At 39.3% G+C, this 12,784-nt stretch overlaps 1 protein-coding gene and 1 long non-coding RNA gene across 4 annotated transcripts in view; one reads left to right on the top strand and one right to left on the bottom strand.

Annotated features, from left to right (window-relative positions):
• LOC126955282 (uncharacterized) overlaps positions 1–9,565 on the bottom strand; it is a 93,413-nt gene extending 83,848 nt beyond the window's left edge. Inside the window, exon 1 of the long non-coding RNA XR_007725870.1 lies at positions 9,461–9,565. This is a non-coding gene — a long non-coding RNA (uncharacterized LOC126955282). The remainder of the gene's footprint in view (positions 1–9,460) is intronic.
• The window catches only part of C1QTNF7 (C1q and TNF related 7), a 108,283-nt gene that overhangs the window by 80,822 nt on the left and 14,677 nt on the right, over positions 1–12,784 (top strand). Inside the window, exon 1 of one of the 3 annotated variants that reach the window (XM_050791669.1) lies at positions 9,508–9,738. The exons of the other annotated variants lie outside the window; for them this stretch is intronic. The gene's annotated coding sequence lies outside the window, so the exon portion shown is untranslated. Of the gene's footprint in view, positions 1–9,507; positions 9,739–12,784 lie in introns of those variants that run through there. 3 annotated transcript variants of the gene reach the window in all.

Raw genomic sequence — 12,784 nt, 5'->3', positions numbered from 1 at the left:
ATATAAATAATTATTTACTCTTGTTTTTCTACCTTTTCCTCCTGATATTTCGTTTGTATATTTAAAACAAAATACAAATAGTTCCATAGGACAATTATAGAAAATACATGAGGTTTAAAAAAAGTATATGTATTTTGATCAAAAAGTGTATATGAATAGGAAAAAATACTAAAAGGAAATCACATACATCTACACACACACGCACAAACATACACACACACGGCCAAACAAAAACCAAACAAACCAAACCTCTGCCTAATCTTCTAGAATACCATTGTGTTAGAATCCTCGCCAGTTGTGGGGTGGTTTTCTTACCTATCTTTGCCAAAGTCTGCTTCATTTTTGCTGCCTCCCATCCTTTCTCCAGATAGCAGTCCAAGAAATCTATCTATTAATAGGAATTATATATGGTTCTCATCACTCGCAAACTCTTCACTGGCTTCTTAATGCCCTGAAGATAAAGTCTAAGTCCCCCAAGAAAGCTTAGCCTCAACATCCACAGCCTCCGCAACGGGCTCCACCCCCCGCCCTTCTTCCTCCTCACTCTTCTTCAGCCTCCCCAGCTTTCTCACCCTCTCCAAGGTGCCTTGTTCTCTCTCAATGCCAGGCTTTTACTGAACCATTAGCTCTCCCTGAAGAAAATACTTATTCCATTCTGGCACTTATTTTCTCAGACACCTTTCAGTCATCCTTCAGTTTTCAAGAAATTGCTTAGAAGTTCTATCCCTAAGGAGAGTGTTTCTGATCACATAGATGAGATTATCCTGAAAACACAGATCTAAAGTGCCTCCAAAGACATGCATTTCCTAGTCCCAACAAGAACGTAAACTGTAAACACTATCAAAAGAAAAAGGAATGCCTGTAACTTAAATATGCTCCTCCCTGCACCAACAGAAATCAACATTTTTTGAGTAGCACAAATGTGTCAGTCAACAAGGTTCATTACTTCATCAAACTTTATAACAACCTTACTTTGGACATTTATTAAATTTCAATTTATAGAAGAGAACACTAAGGTTTCAGAGGGGTAATCCTCAGAGTCTTTTGCCCAAGGCAATTTATTCAAGGTCACATGGCTGGACAATGATGACTTTGTCCTTCAAAGCCAGCAGTCTTAATCCACAAAGAAATGTCAGTGGGAAGGGGGAAGACATGAAGATTCCTGCTAGTTTAGACTCTAGGGTAACATTCCATTGCTTTGTCTTTTTTTTCCCAAACCTCAGTGCTCAGTTTTCCTCCCCAGCACACTATGAGTCATTGTTGGATTTCCCAGCTCTCTCTCCAATGTGATGGAGTCTGCTGAGGACATCGTTTTGGCTGGAAGTGAATGTGTATGCAAGAGGCACCACCTGCCGCTAAATCTTTGCCTTTGTTGGGTCTAATGTAGCTCTTGACCCTGAACTTGGCTCACGTCCTCAGGCACCCTCCCCACAGAATGCCTCACATGTTTTTAGCAATAAACAAAGCAGAGAACATGGACCCCCCATTATCCAGATAAACGTTTAGAAACACCAAAATGTTCAAATAGACCTGAGATGCCTGAAAGAAAAAGAGAGTTGAAGAGCTTTATCTACTAAATAATAAATGTAAGGTATTAGCACAGTATTGTTATGATCACCACTATTTTTATGCCTACATAATGTCACAAAGACACTCTCAAAATTCTGTGGCTGGAATGGTTTGCATCATTGAGTGGAGGCTTTGCTTCCAGGCCTCTGACCTTCGGATGGTTTTCAGGTGCAAACAAGGGGCGTGTAGAGAACTCAGGACAGTCAATGGCACTTGTCAAAGAACAGTAGCCAAAGCTCAGTGGTAAGAGCAGTGGCAGCTATGTCAGCACTATTCACCCACTTCATATTTATGGAGCACCCACGAAGTGCTAGGCAACAGGAACTCATTTTCTGTGGATTATTTCAATTAATCTTTACAACAATCCAAGGAGCCAAGTACTATCACTCTCCTCATCTTAAACCAAGAGCTTGGTTTGAAGGTCAGACAAATCTGGGTTTGAATGCCAAATCTATCACTCAGTAGCTGTGTGACCTTGGGCCAGATCTCTCATTTAGAAACTTCAGTTCCCACATCTGTAATAAGGAGATAACAATACCTACTTCACTAAGTGGTCAGGACTCACTGTAGGTAGCACATAGTAGATGGTTAATAAATATATAATATAGATATTTAAAATTTGTGGTACAGCAATACAATGGAATACTACTCAGCAATGAAAGAAACATGCAACACAAATGACTCTCAAAAACATTATGTTAAGTGAAAGAAGAGAGCCTCAAAAACCCACATATTGTAAGATTCTATTTATATGACACTCTGGAAAAGGCAAAATTACAGGACAGATATATGATCAGAGGTTTCAGGCAGCTGGGGTGGAGGAGATTGACAACAAAGGGACAAAAGGGAACACTTTGGAGGGAATGGAAATGCTCTGTATCTCTTTTTTAGTGGTGGCTACACAATTGCATACATTGGCCAAAAATCATCATATTTACCAAATTTTACCAAAATCAAAAATTTACCAAAAGGGTAAATTTTATATTTTAATAATTATACTCTAATAAACCTGCTTTTTTTAAAAAAAAAAAAAAGGATATTGCTCAGATATGACAGCAAAGGAGCTTCTTAATCCAGATTCCTTGGGATTTGGCAGATTTTTTTGTCTCCAGTTCATTGACCTGAACACGCCTAGTTGTTCTTTTCATATTTGCCTATCCGATAATTCATCCTACCTTCCCCGGGGCAGAATAAATCAAGAGGTGAGGGAGGAAAAGAGCGTACTTGGAAAAATCCTTCCTCCTGAAGACCAAAGGATCAGGGAAAATGCATTCTCATCTAATATCTACCCTAACCGAATATTATTTCATCTAATATTATTTCCTGTCTATTCAATGCTAAATTTCCAAATAGCTCGGTGGGTACATGGAAATTCATTATCTACTTGATCTCTATTTTTTTAATATGTTTAAAACTTTTGATAATTTTTTTTTTTTAGAAAAGGTCATGCTTTGTCACCTAGGCTGGAGTGCAGTGGTGCAAACATGGCTCACTGCAGCTTCAACATCCTGGGCTCAAGCCATCCTCCCACCTCAGCCTTCTGAGTAGATGGGCCTATATATGCACTCCAGCAATGGCTGGCTTTTTTTTTTTTTTTTTTTTTTTTTTTTTGAGAGATGGGGTTTTGCCATATTGCCCAGGCTGGTCTCAAGCGATCTTCCCACCATAGCCCCCCAAAATGCTGGGATTATAGTCATGAGCCACCACATCTGGCCAACTTTCTATAAGTTTTTAAGTTTTTTATGTTTTAAAATACGAGAAGTGATATTTTGGGCAAGGTAAAGTATTATGATCCAGGATAATGCTATATTGTTCATTCACATTTATCGACAATCATGGATATTTATGTAGATTAAAACACTGGATTGTCTTCTACATGTGAAGTTAGGAACCAGGTATCAGTGAAGGTTGTAGAGCAAAGACTCTTTTGGCCATCCTGCAGGGACCTGAGTTCCAGTTCTGGTTTAGCATAAATAGGTTATTTGGGCAATTCACTTCTTACTGAATCTGGCTTTTTATCTGTAAAATGGGAACTCAAGCAGATAAAACCTCTGAGATCCCTTCTTCTCTAACAGTGTGAAATTCCCAGTGCAATGTAAGAACTGTGAGTTGAGATCCTGTCTTCTGCTTTCAAAGCTGTATGTTCAGGGCCCAGCACAGTGCCTGGCACACACAGGGGTCAATGACATTTGTTCATTCCATGAGTCAGTGAATTGCCTTTTTTAAATATGCAAACTCCTTTTCTCATAAGAACCCACCTCTTTTCCTGCAATGACAGCAGATTCAGTTTAGAAACCAAACTGAGTCATTTCAGCTGGTTGAAGTCAGCTTGAAAAGCCAGGAAAGCGGCAGCAGGTACCACCTCTACCTGGTCAACAGCCTCGTTCATGAAATCCCACTCACAGCCCTTCTGGGGAACCTACTGACCCCTGGATAAGGATCAGAACCTCCCATAGCCAACAGAGCCCCGCCTGGCCCAGGCACATCCTCCCTGCAGGCTCATGCCTGCCGTTGCTCTTTCCCACTGGCCTCCACTCAGCATCATCCTCTTCCACCTCAGGGCCTTTGTATATGGCATTCTCTCAGCCTGGATGTATTTTTCTGCGCTTCTGCCAGGTTCATGCCTACTGTTTTTCCCCCTTTTAGGTCAGATGTCATTCCTTTAGGCAAATTCTCTCTTTAGGCAAGATTCAACTGGGTTGTCCAGCTAAACACTCCACAATATCCGTTATTTTTTCCTTCAGAGCATTCTCCAAAACTTATTGAATTTATCAAATAGTATTAACTGTCCTTCATATGATATGAATAACAAATAATCTCATTTTTCTTCCATCATTTGTTCTTGCCAAATTCTGTTGGATCTTTCTTCCTTGCCCTTTCATGACATCTCAGGCAAATTTCTTGGCTTTCTGGTAACTTCCAGTTACATCAACAATTTTATTAGTCAATTGTGACTCATTTTCAGATATTAAAAAGACAAATCTAAATCAAATTTTCTATTTTATATCCAATACTTGTCCATCTCCATGACTGTAGTTCAGGATATGCTATACCCTTTCACTCTTCCCCCATCTCCTGCCACCTCCTTTCACTTTCAGCTCCTCTTGAGTCAGGTCAGAGAGTAGAAGAATCAGGAAAAAAGCGACTGAATTATTTGTATTTAATAAGTGCTATTTGTATGATCCTCTACTGGCTCCAATGTCTGCTGCTGTGCACTCCAGGTAGCCAAATGCTGGCTGTTTCGGGGTGAAGGTGTTCCTTGGTTGATAGCTTGCAGTGCTTCCACGCCAGCCTCAGCTTCTGTACGCTGTGATACACCCAGTGACTTCTCAGTGGCCTCCCCCAACTAGGAGGACTCATTGGCCCAGGAAGTCCCATCAAGATGGCCCAACTCAGCTGCCTTCCTCAGTACCATCTCTCTCTTAGGGAGGGCATATATTCTTGCCTCTCTGACAGCTGCCCCTGCACTGCTTTCCCTTCTCCACAACTCTATCTTGATGCCTGTCTTCAAACACTAATCCTTTCTGAGTTTCTAGTTTTCTCTTATGTGGACTGAAAATGGCTGATGGTGACTGCCAGATCCAGCTGGATTTTAACAAGTTCTAAGTCCATGTATGAGCACTGGTTGCCTATCATTCTCTGCTTTGTGTTTTCAGCTGAAATTCCAAGTGGATGGGAATTCCCAATTCATATCCTGTTAAGCGTAGTTCTGTGCTTATTTCATAAATACCTCTCTTCCCCACTAGATTTTGTCTCTACAAGGACTCTTTGTTTGCTCTTTACTGAACACTCAGACCAAGCATTCAGCATCTGACATATAGTAGCAGCTAAATAAATATGTGATGAAGTAATAAATAAAAGAACAGGATGAGACACAAAGAAGACCATATTTGTATCACTACAACTCCCTGGTTTGTAAGGACAAGCAGATAAGGCATCATTTGAGCAACAGTAGAGAAGGCAAAGATTCCTAGAGCCTGGCTGCCCATCGGAATCACCCATAGAGCTTTTAAAAAATATCAATGCCTAACTTAATCTGCTGATGTGCTCATTCAGTAGATCTAGTTAAGAACCAGTGAGCTAAAGTGCATGAGAGATCCAAATTATGTGCTAGAAGGGTTCAGGAGAAGACAGGGTTGTACCTGGTTGAGAATATCAGGGAGACTTTCTGTAGAAAGTGATGCATACAGAAGATAAATGTGAACAGATGGAGAAAGAGGCATAGGGGAGACATGGTTGGTAATGGCTTGCAGCTACTGCAAATGATATAAGCAAGGCACTGAGGTTAGAAAGAGAAGATTCGATTCCTAACAGAACCCAGGGCACCCATGGAGAGGAGAAGGAAGAAACAAGGGGTATGCAACTGCAAGTTGTTTGGATGCAAAAAATGTGGTCTTTTAAAGTTAGCAACAACCTAGGAAGTAAATATGTTAAGTGGTTAGGTGTGTCAATTGTGGATCAGACTATCTAAATTACTCAGCTATAGAAGGAGGATAATGCGATTATCATCACCTCAAGAGGTTATGATGAGGATTAAAGAAAGTGATGCTTGTCATGTCTTAGCACATTGTACATGTTCATTACACATCAGCTAGAAACTTCTTTTTAAAATAATTCTACTACCTAGAAAAATGGTGTGTGAGTGTGTGTGTATGTATGTGTGTAGTGGTGTACAGAGCTAGTTTACACCTGCCAGCAAGGGCCAATTCTACAATTCTACATTCTATAACTTCCCAACTCTGCATTCAGTGAAGGTCAGATTGTTAGCTTGAAATTGACCATGTCGGGGGTATTCACTCAAAGAAAATTAACAAAAGCTACAAATCTGAACCTTCTTTTTGAGAGCTAGGTTAGTGGCAAACTGTTAGTTGCTCTGGGAACATTGATGGGATTGGAATGGAATGGACCGAATTCAGTTGAAAAGTAAATAAATGATATAGGGATAAAAAGGCACACAAGTTGAGAAAGGAAGATTATCTGCCTAGGAAAGATAAAATAAGACCCCGTCACTGGGGTGAGTGGCAGGTAAAAATGGAATCTGACTTTTATTCTGAGTAAATACTTCCTTCAGCATATTTTTCTACCCATCACTTCACCACTGCTTCTAAAATAAGTGTGAAAATAACTGAGTGAAATAGACACTGACAAGCTTTATCAACATCTGAGGTTCTGAAAACTCTCAGAGACATTTTCGAAGGTTCATTCTCTCTGGGAAAAAGAATGAGTTCAGAAAGACATAGATTACAATAAATTATCTGAGATGAAAAATAATAAAAAAGAAAAAGAAAAAATCCAACTTGTGTTGAAGAACAGAGAAAATACTGTAATACTTTAATGATACAAAAAACTTTATTTTGTTGGTGCTGGGAAAACCGGCTAGCCATATGTAGAAAGCTGAAACTGGATCCCTTCCTTACACCTTATACAAAAATTAATTCAAGATGGATTAAAGACTTAAATGTTAGACCTAAAACCATAAAAATCCTAGAAGAAAACCTAGGCAGTACCATCCAGGACATAGGCATGGGCAAGGACTTTATGTCTAAAACACCAAAAGCAATGGCAACAAAATCCAAAATTGACAAATGGGATCTAATTAAACTAAAGAGCTTCTGCACAGCAAAAGAAACTACCATCAGAGTGAAAAGGCAACCTACAGAATGGGAGAAAATTTTTGCAATCTACTCATCTGACAAAGGGCTAATATGCAGAATCTACAAAGAACTCTAACAAATTTACAAGAAAAAAACAAACAACCCCATCTAAAAGTGGACAAAGGATATGAACAGACACTTCTCAAAAGAAGACGTTTATGCAGCCAACAGACACATGAAAAAATGCTCATCATCACTGGCCATCAGAGAAATGCAAATCAAAACCACAATGAGATACCATCTCACACCAGTTAAAATGGCGATCATTAAAAAGTCAGGAAACAACAGGTGCTGGAGAGGATGTGGAGAAATAGGAACACTTTTACACTGTTGGTGGGACTGTAAACTAGTTCAACCATTGTGGAAGACAGTGTGGTGATTCCTCAAGGATCTAGAACTAGAAATACCATTTGACCCAGCCATCCCATTACTGGGTATATACCCAAAGGATTATAAATCATGCTGCTATAAAGACACATGCACACATATGTTTATTGCAGCACTATTTACAATAGCAAAGACTTGGAACCAACCCAAATGTCCATCAATGATAGACTGGATTAAGAAAATGTGGCACATATACACCATGGAATACTATGCAGCCATATAAAAGGATGAGTTCATGTCCTTTGTAGGGACATGGATGAAGCTGGAAACCACCATTCTCAGCAAACTATCGCAAGGACAAAAAAACCAAACACTGCATGTTCTCACTCATAGGTGGGAATTGAACAATGAGAACACTTGGACACAGGAAGGGGACATCACACACCAGGGCCTGTTGTAGGGTGGGAGGAGGGGGAAGGGATAGCATTAGGAGATATACCTAATATAAACGATGAGTTAATGGGTGCAGCACACCAACATGGCACATGTATACATATGTAACAAAGCTGCACATTGTGCACATGTACCCTAGAACTTAAAGTATAATAATAGAAAAAAGAAAAAGAAAATCTTGTTTTGTGTGGTAAGCAACATTAAAGAGAAGTTAGAGAAGTTATGAATGACACAGGAAAGAAAATATGAATATCCACAAATTGTATGAACACTTTAAGGCAGAAAAATAAGAATGCATCTATTCTTTTATTGGTCTACAAATTCACCCACTTCTGAGCCCCCTGGCAGAGACTGGGCTACTCCAAAGAAGAGATAATGGAAAAAGCCCACTTAAGAAGTTATCGCTTATAAACAAATAAATGAACATATTAAAAGGCTGTATCATCTGAAATTAAGCTTGTAAATGGGTGACATTGGACATCATCATTTGGTTCGAGAATATTAAGAACTATGAGAAACCCTGGAAATGATCAAGGACAACCATTTTATTTTGAAAATGAGAAAACAGACCCAGAGACTTTATCTGATTAAAATTTGACTGTAATTCAGCAGTAAGTTATGACTAGCTTCTATGCTCAAGATATTGTTTTGACCATACTATGATGGCATTAAGATTTTGGACAGCCAACAAATTCAAAGGACCATTTCCTTCAGTGTGGAGAGTGGATCCCAAAGGCAAAATTAAGTTGATCAGAATCGGGAGCCCAGCAGTCTCCTTGGTCAAGTGTGTGGTCAACGTCCACTTCACTAACTCTGGAAACATTCCTTTCAATAAGAGTTCTCATTGCTTGAGAAGAATGAGAGGAAAATAAAGATAAAAACAAGATTTTTTTCAGCTGTCTAATTTCCATAAATGACATCATAAATTATATATTGCTGTTGCCAAGGAAATATAAGAAATACACAGCAGAGGGAAACAAAGAAATTGATTGCACCATAGACGACTAGTCATATGCTTTGGAGAATCATTCTGCCTTTTGAGATGTTATGATCAGTTCTTTAGAGGCACAAAGACATATTAGTTTTCTAAAAATACCCAATCATTTATCCATTCAGCAAAGAACAAAGAAAAAATCAGTACAATTCTCATAACCCTCTTTCTTTTCACAGCACATAGAATGAGGGGCTGTTTTCCTGCCATATTTACCAAGAATAGGGACAGTGCTCATTATTCCACAAGACACCATCCTAGGTCCAGAATCTAAAGGCTCTACCTCCAAAACTCTCAAATACAAAATGGCTTTTTTCTCTAAGTTAACAACTAATTTCCAGTCAGTGAGTAATTTTTTTTCCTGAAACATTCACTCAGTGGAAAACAAACGAAGAGGGAAAAAATTAAGTAAACAAATCTGAAAAAGAGGCCACAACACACAGAGATGGAGAAGCTCTAAACTTACCACTGAAGGAAAGCAGGCACTTAAAGTTTATCCCAAACAAAACTGTAATTTTAACTGGTCCCCGAGTTGAGCCTCACTCGATGAATGACTTCCAGGGCCTTTGGCTCTTTGGGACTAAACGAGAAAATTATTTTTAGCACAACTATTTGGAAATCTTTGAGAACTTGGATCTGTTATTCTGTCTGGTACCAAAGCAAGTTTTTCACTGAGCTCTCATGAAAGATCCTCAGTCTCTTGTGGATTTAGAATCCTGCAGCAGCCCACCATCTAAGAGCAAGGTATGGTGTTTACTCTTTTTTTTAGAATTTTGGCAAATGTAGATGGAATGGCCTGTTCTCGTGATGGGAGCTTTTTAGCTTGTTAAACAGATGATTCTGTAGGAAGATTCCATAAAACTAAAGACCTAGCTTCAGATCTCTGGACTGACACTAGCTTTCTAACCATAGACAAGTTGTGGGACTTCTCTGGACCTTGGATCCCCATCTAATCTACCACAAGATGGTTTTGGGGAGGATGATATGGGCTTAGCATTGCTCTCTAGGATAAAAAATGTTTTGCAAATGTCAGGGTTTTTTAAATCATTGTGCCATAAAGCAGCCAAAACTTTATCAATAATGAACTGTTGAAAATAATAAATATTGATGAATATTTTTTCTTCATTGAGTCTCTACTGTAGACTAGTTTCTGTCCTAGAGTTCACATTTTAGTGAGGAAACAAGCAAGTCAATAGATAGCCATAACACAGTGCAATTGTGTGGCCTTGCAGGGACTTGAGTAGTGCCAGGAGGAGAAGGAGGTTAATTCATGGCAAACAGGAAAAGCAGTTTTGCAGAGGAAAATTGGAGCCCCCAAAGGCAAGGAGCTGGTGAACAACAACATAAAAGGAACTGAGACATGAGCAGCTCAGGTCTCCATCCTATCCCAATCACAGTGCCACTCCCGGTGCAACAAGAGAAGCACAGAGCCTGCTGTTGTGAAATCTTCACCTCTGCAGGCCAAGGAAATGTCTCATTTTGGCTTTCCCTGGTTACCTATTCTCTTCTTAATGATTTCCAGGCAAAGCACATTTCAACTTGAATTAATTATCAAGTCCAGCCCGTTGTCATGAAGTAATACGTTATAGTTTCCCTCACATGATGTAGGGACAAACTCAAGTGTTTGAAGACAAAAGAACTCAGTTCAAATTCTGGCTGCACCATTTCATGCCTGTGTGGACTTGAGCCCACCAAGTATCAATGTTCTTACTTGTAAAGTGAAGATAATAGCACTTACTTCATAACAAGTGGTGTGAGGATAAAGTAAAGGATGTCCTTAAAACACCTGGCACAGAAATAAGAATACTGGTCTGTCCCTACATTCCAATTCATTTTTTTATTCAGTTTTTTTTTATTATGGTAAAATACACATACCATAAAATTTACCACTTCAACCATTCTTATGTATACGGTTCTGCAGCATTAAATACTTTATTGTTGTGCAATATCATCACCATCTCTCCAGGACTTCTTCATCTTCCCAAACTGAAACTCTGTACTCAAGAAATTATAAATTCCCATTCCCCTCTCCCCTTCTTCCAACAACAAGTATTCTACTTTCTGTCTCAATGAATGTGACTACTCTAGGAACTTTGTGTAAGAGGAATCACACAATATTTGACCTTTTGTGACTGACTTATTTCACATAATATAATGTCTTCAGGGTTCCTCCATGTTGTAGCATGTGTCGGTATCGCCTTTCTTTTTTTTTTTTTTTTGAGACGGAGTCTTGCTCTGTGCCCCAGGCTGGAGTGCAGTGGCACGATCTCGGCTCACTGCAAGCTCCGCCCCCACGGGTTCACGTCATTCTCCTGCCTCAGCCTCCCGAGTAGCTGGGACTACAGGCGCCCGCTACCTCGCCCGGCTAATTTTCTTGTATTTTTAGTAGAGACGGGGTTTCACTGTGTTAGCCAGGATGGTCTCGATCTCCTGACCTCGTGATCCGCCCGTCTCGGCCTCCCAAAGTGCTGGGATTACAGGCTTGAGCCACCGCGCCCGGCCATCTCCTTTCTTTTTAAGGCTGAAGGAGATTCCATTGTATGTGTAGACCAGGTTTTGTTTACTCATTCACCTTTCCATGGACACTTGTGTTGCTTCCACCTTTTGGCTATTGTGAATAACATTGCAGACATGGCTGTGCAAATATTGGTTTGAGTCCCTGCTGCTATGAACATGCATGTGCAAATATTTGAGTCCCTGATTTTACTTCTTTTGGACATATGCCCCAAAGTGGAATTGCTATATCATATGGTAATTCTCTTTAATTTTTTTGAGGAGTCATTATATTGTTTTCCACAGGCGCTGCACCATTTTACATTCCCACCACCAACATATTTTATTTTTACAAGAAAAAAATATACGTGGAGTCTACTTACACTGAGGAAAAAATAATATGCTATTTACAAAGGGATCTCAGTCTATGAACATGTTTTCCGGGAGTTCAGTCTTTGTACTGAGTTAATCAGTATTTCTCCAAGTATTTTCCGTGGCTAGTTTAGCAAGAACAAAGGGTTCCATGATTAAATAAATTCACAAAATACTATATACAACATTTCTGCCTCAAATATAAACACATTAACATGGAGGCTCACGAATCTAAAGTAACACAAATTAAATTTTTTAAATGTGTTTTAAAAACAAAAACCTGTTGCTTTGTAATCCCTACAGAAAAATAGGACTGAGGATTATTTATAATTAGCATCCAGGACAGACGTGTTCAAGATTAACAGTATTTCCAGGCTGGGCACGGCAGCTCACTCTTGAAACCCCAGCACTTTGGGAGACTGAGGTGGGCAGATCGCTTGAGTTTAGGAGTTCAAGACCAGCCTGGGTAACTTGGCGAAACCTCATCTCTCCAAAAAATACAAAAGTTAGCCAGGTGTGGTGGCACACATCAGTAGTCCCAGCTACTCATGAATTCAATTAAATGTTTTAAAGCATGTTGTATGTGGAGTGACAGCTAAGGGGTACAGGTTTCTTTTTGGAGTTTTAAAATAGTCTTTAATTGGATTGTGATGTACATTGAGTTGTACACTTTGGTAAATTTTATGGTGTGCAAATTATATCTTTATAAAGCTGTTAAAAATTATTATAATGTTTATGAAATTGTGACCCACATGGTTTATTCCCAGTCAAAATAACCAAGTTCACTGCAAGGCAGTGGGGGAGTGGGTAAAGAGTGGATTATTCAATACAAGGAGTTGAAAATATAAAGTTATATCCCTACCTCACACTTTTTATCAGAAAAATTCTGATGGAACAAATTTTTAAATGTGAAAAAAATGAAACA

This window comes from Macaca thibetana, chromosome 5 (assembly GCF_024542745.1).
Source record: "Macaca thibetana thibetana isolate TM-01 chromosome 5, ASM2454274v1, whole genome shotgun sequence".
NCBI classification, from domain to species: domain Eukaryota; kingdom Metazoa; phylum Chordata; class Mammalia; order Primates; family Cercopithecidae; genus Macaca; species Macaca thibetana.
Note: the sequence above shows the minus strand (reverse complement) of the source record. Positions and strands in the feature narration are given on the sequence as shown.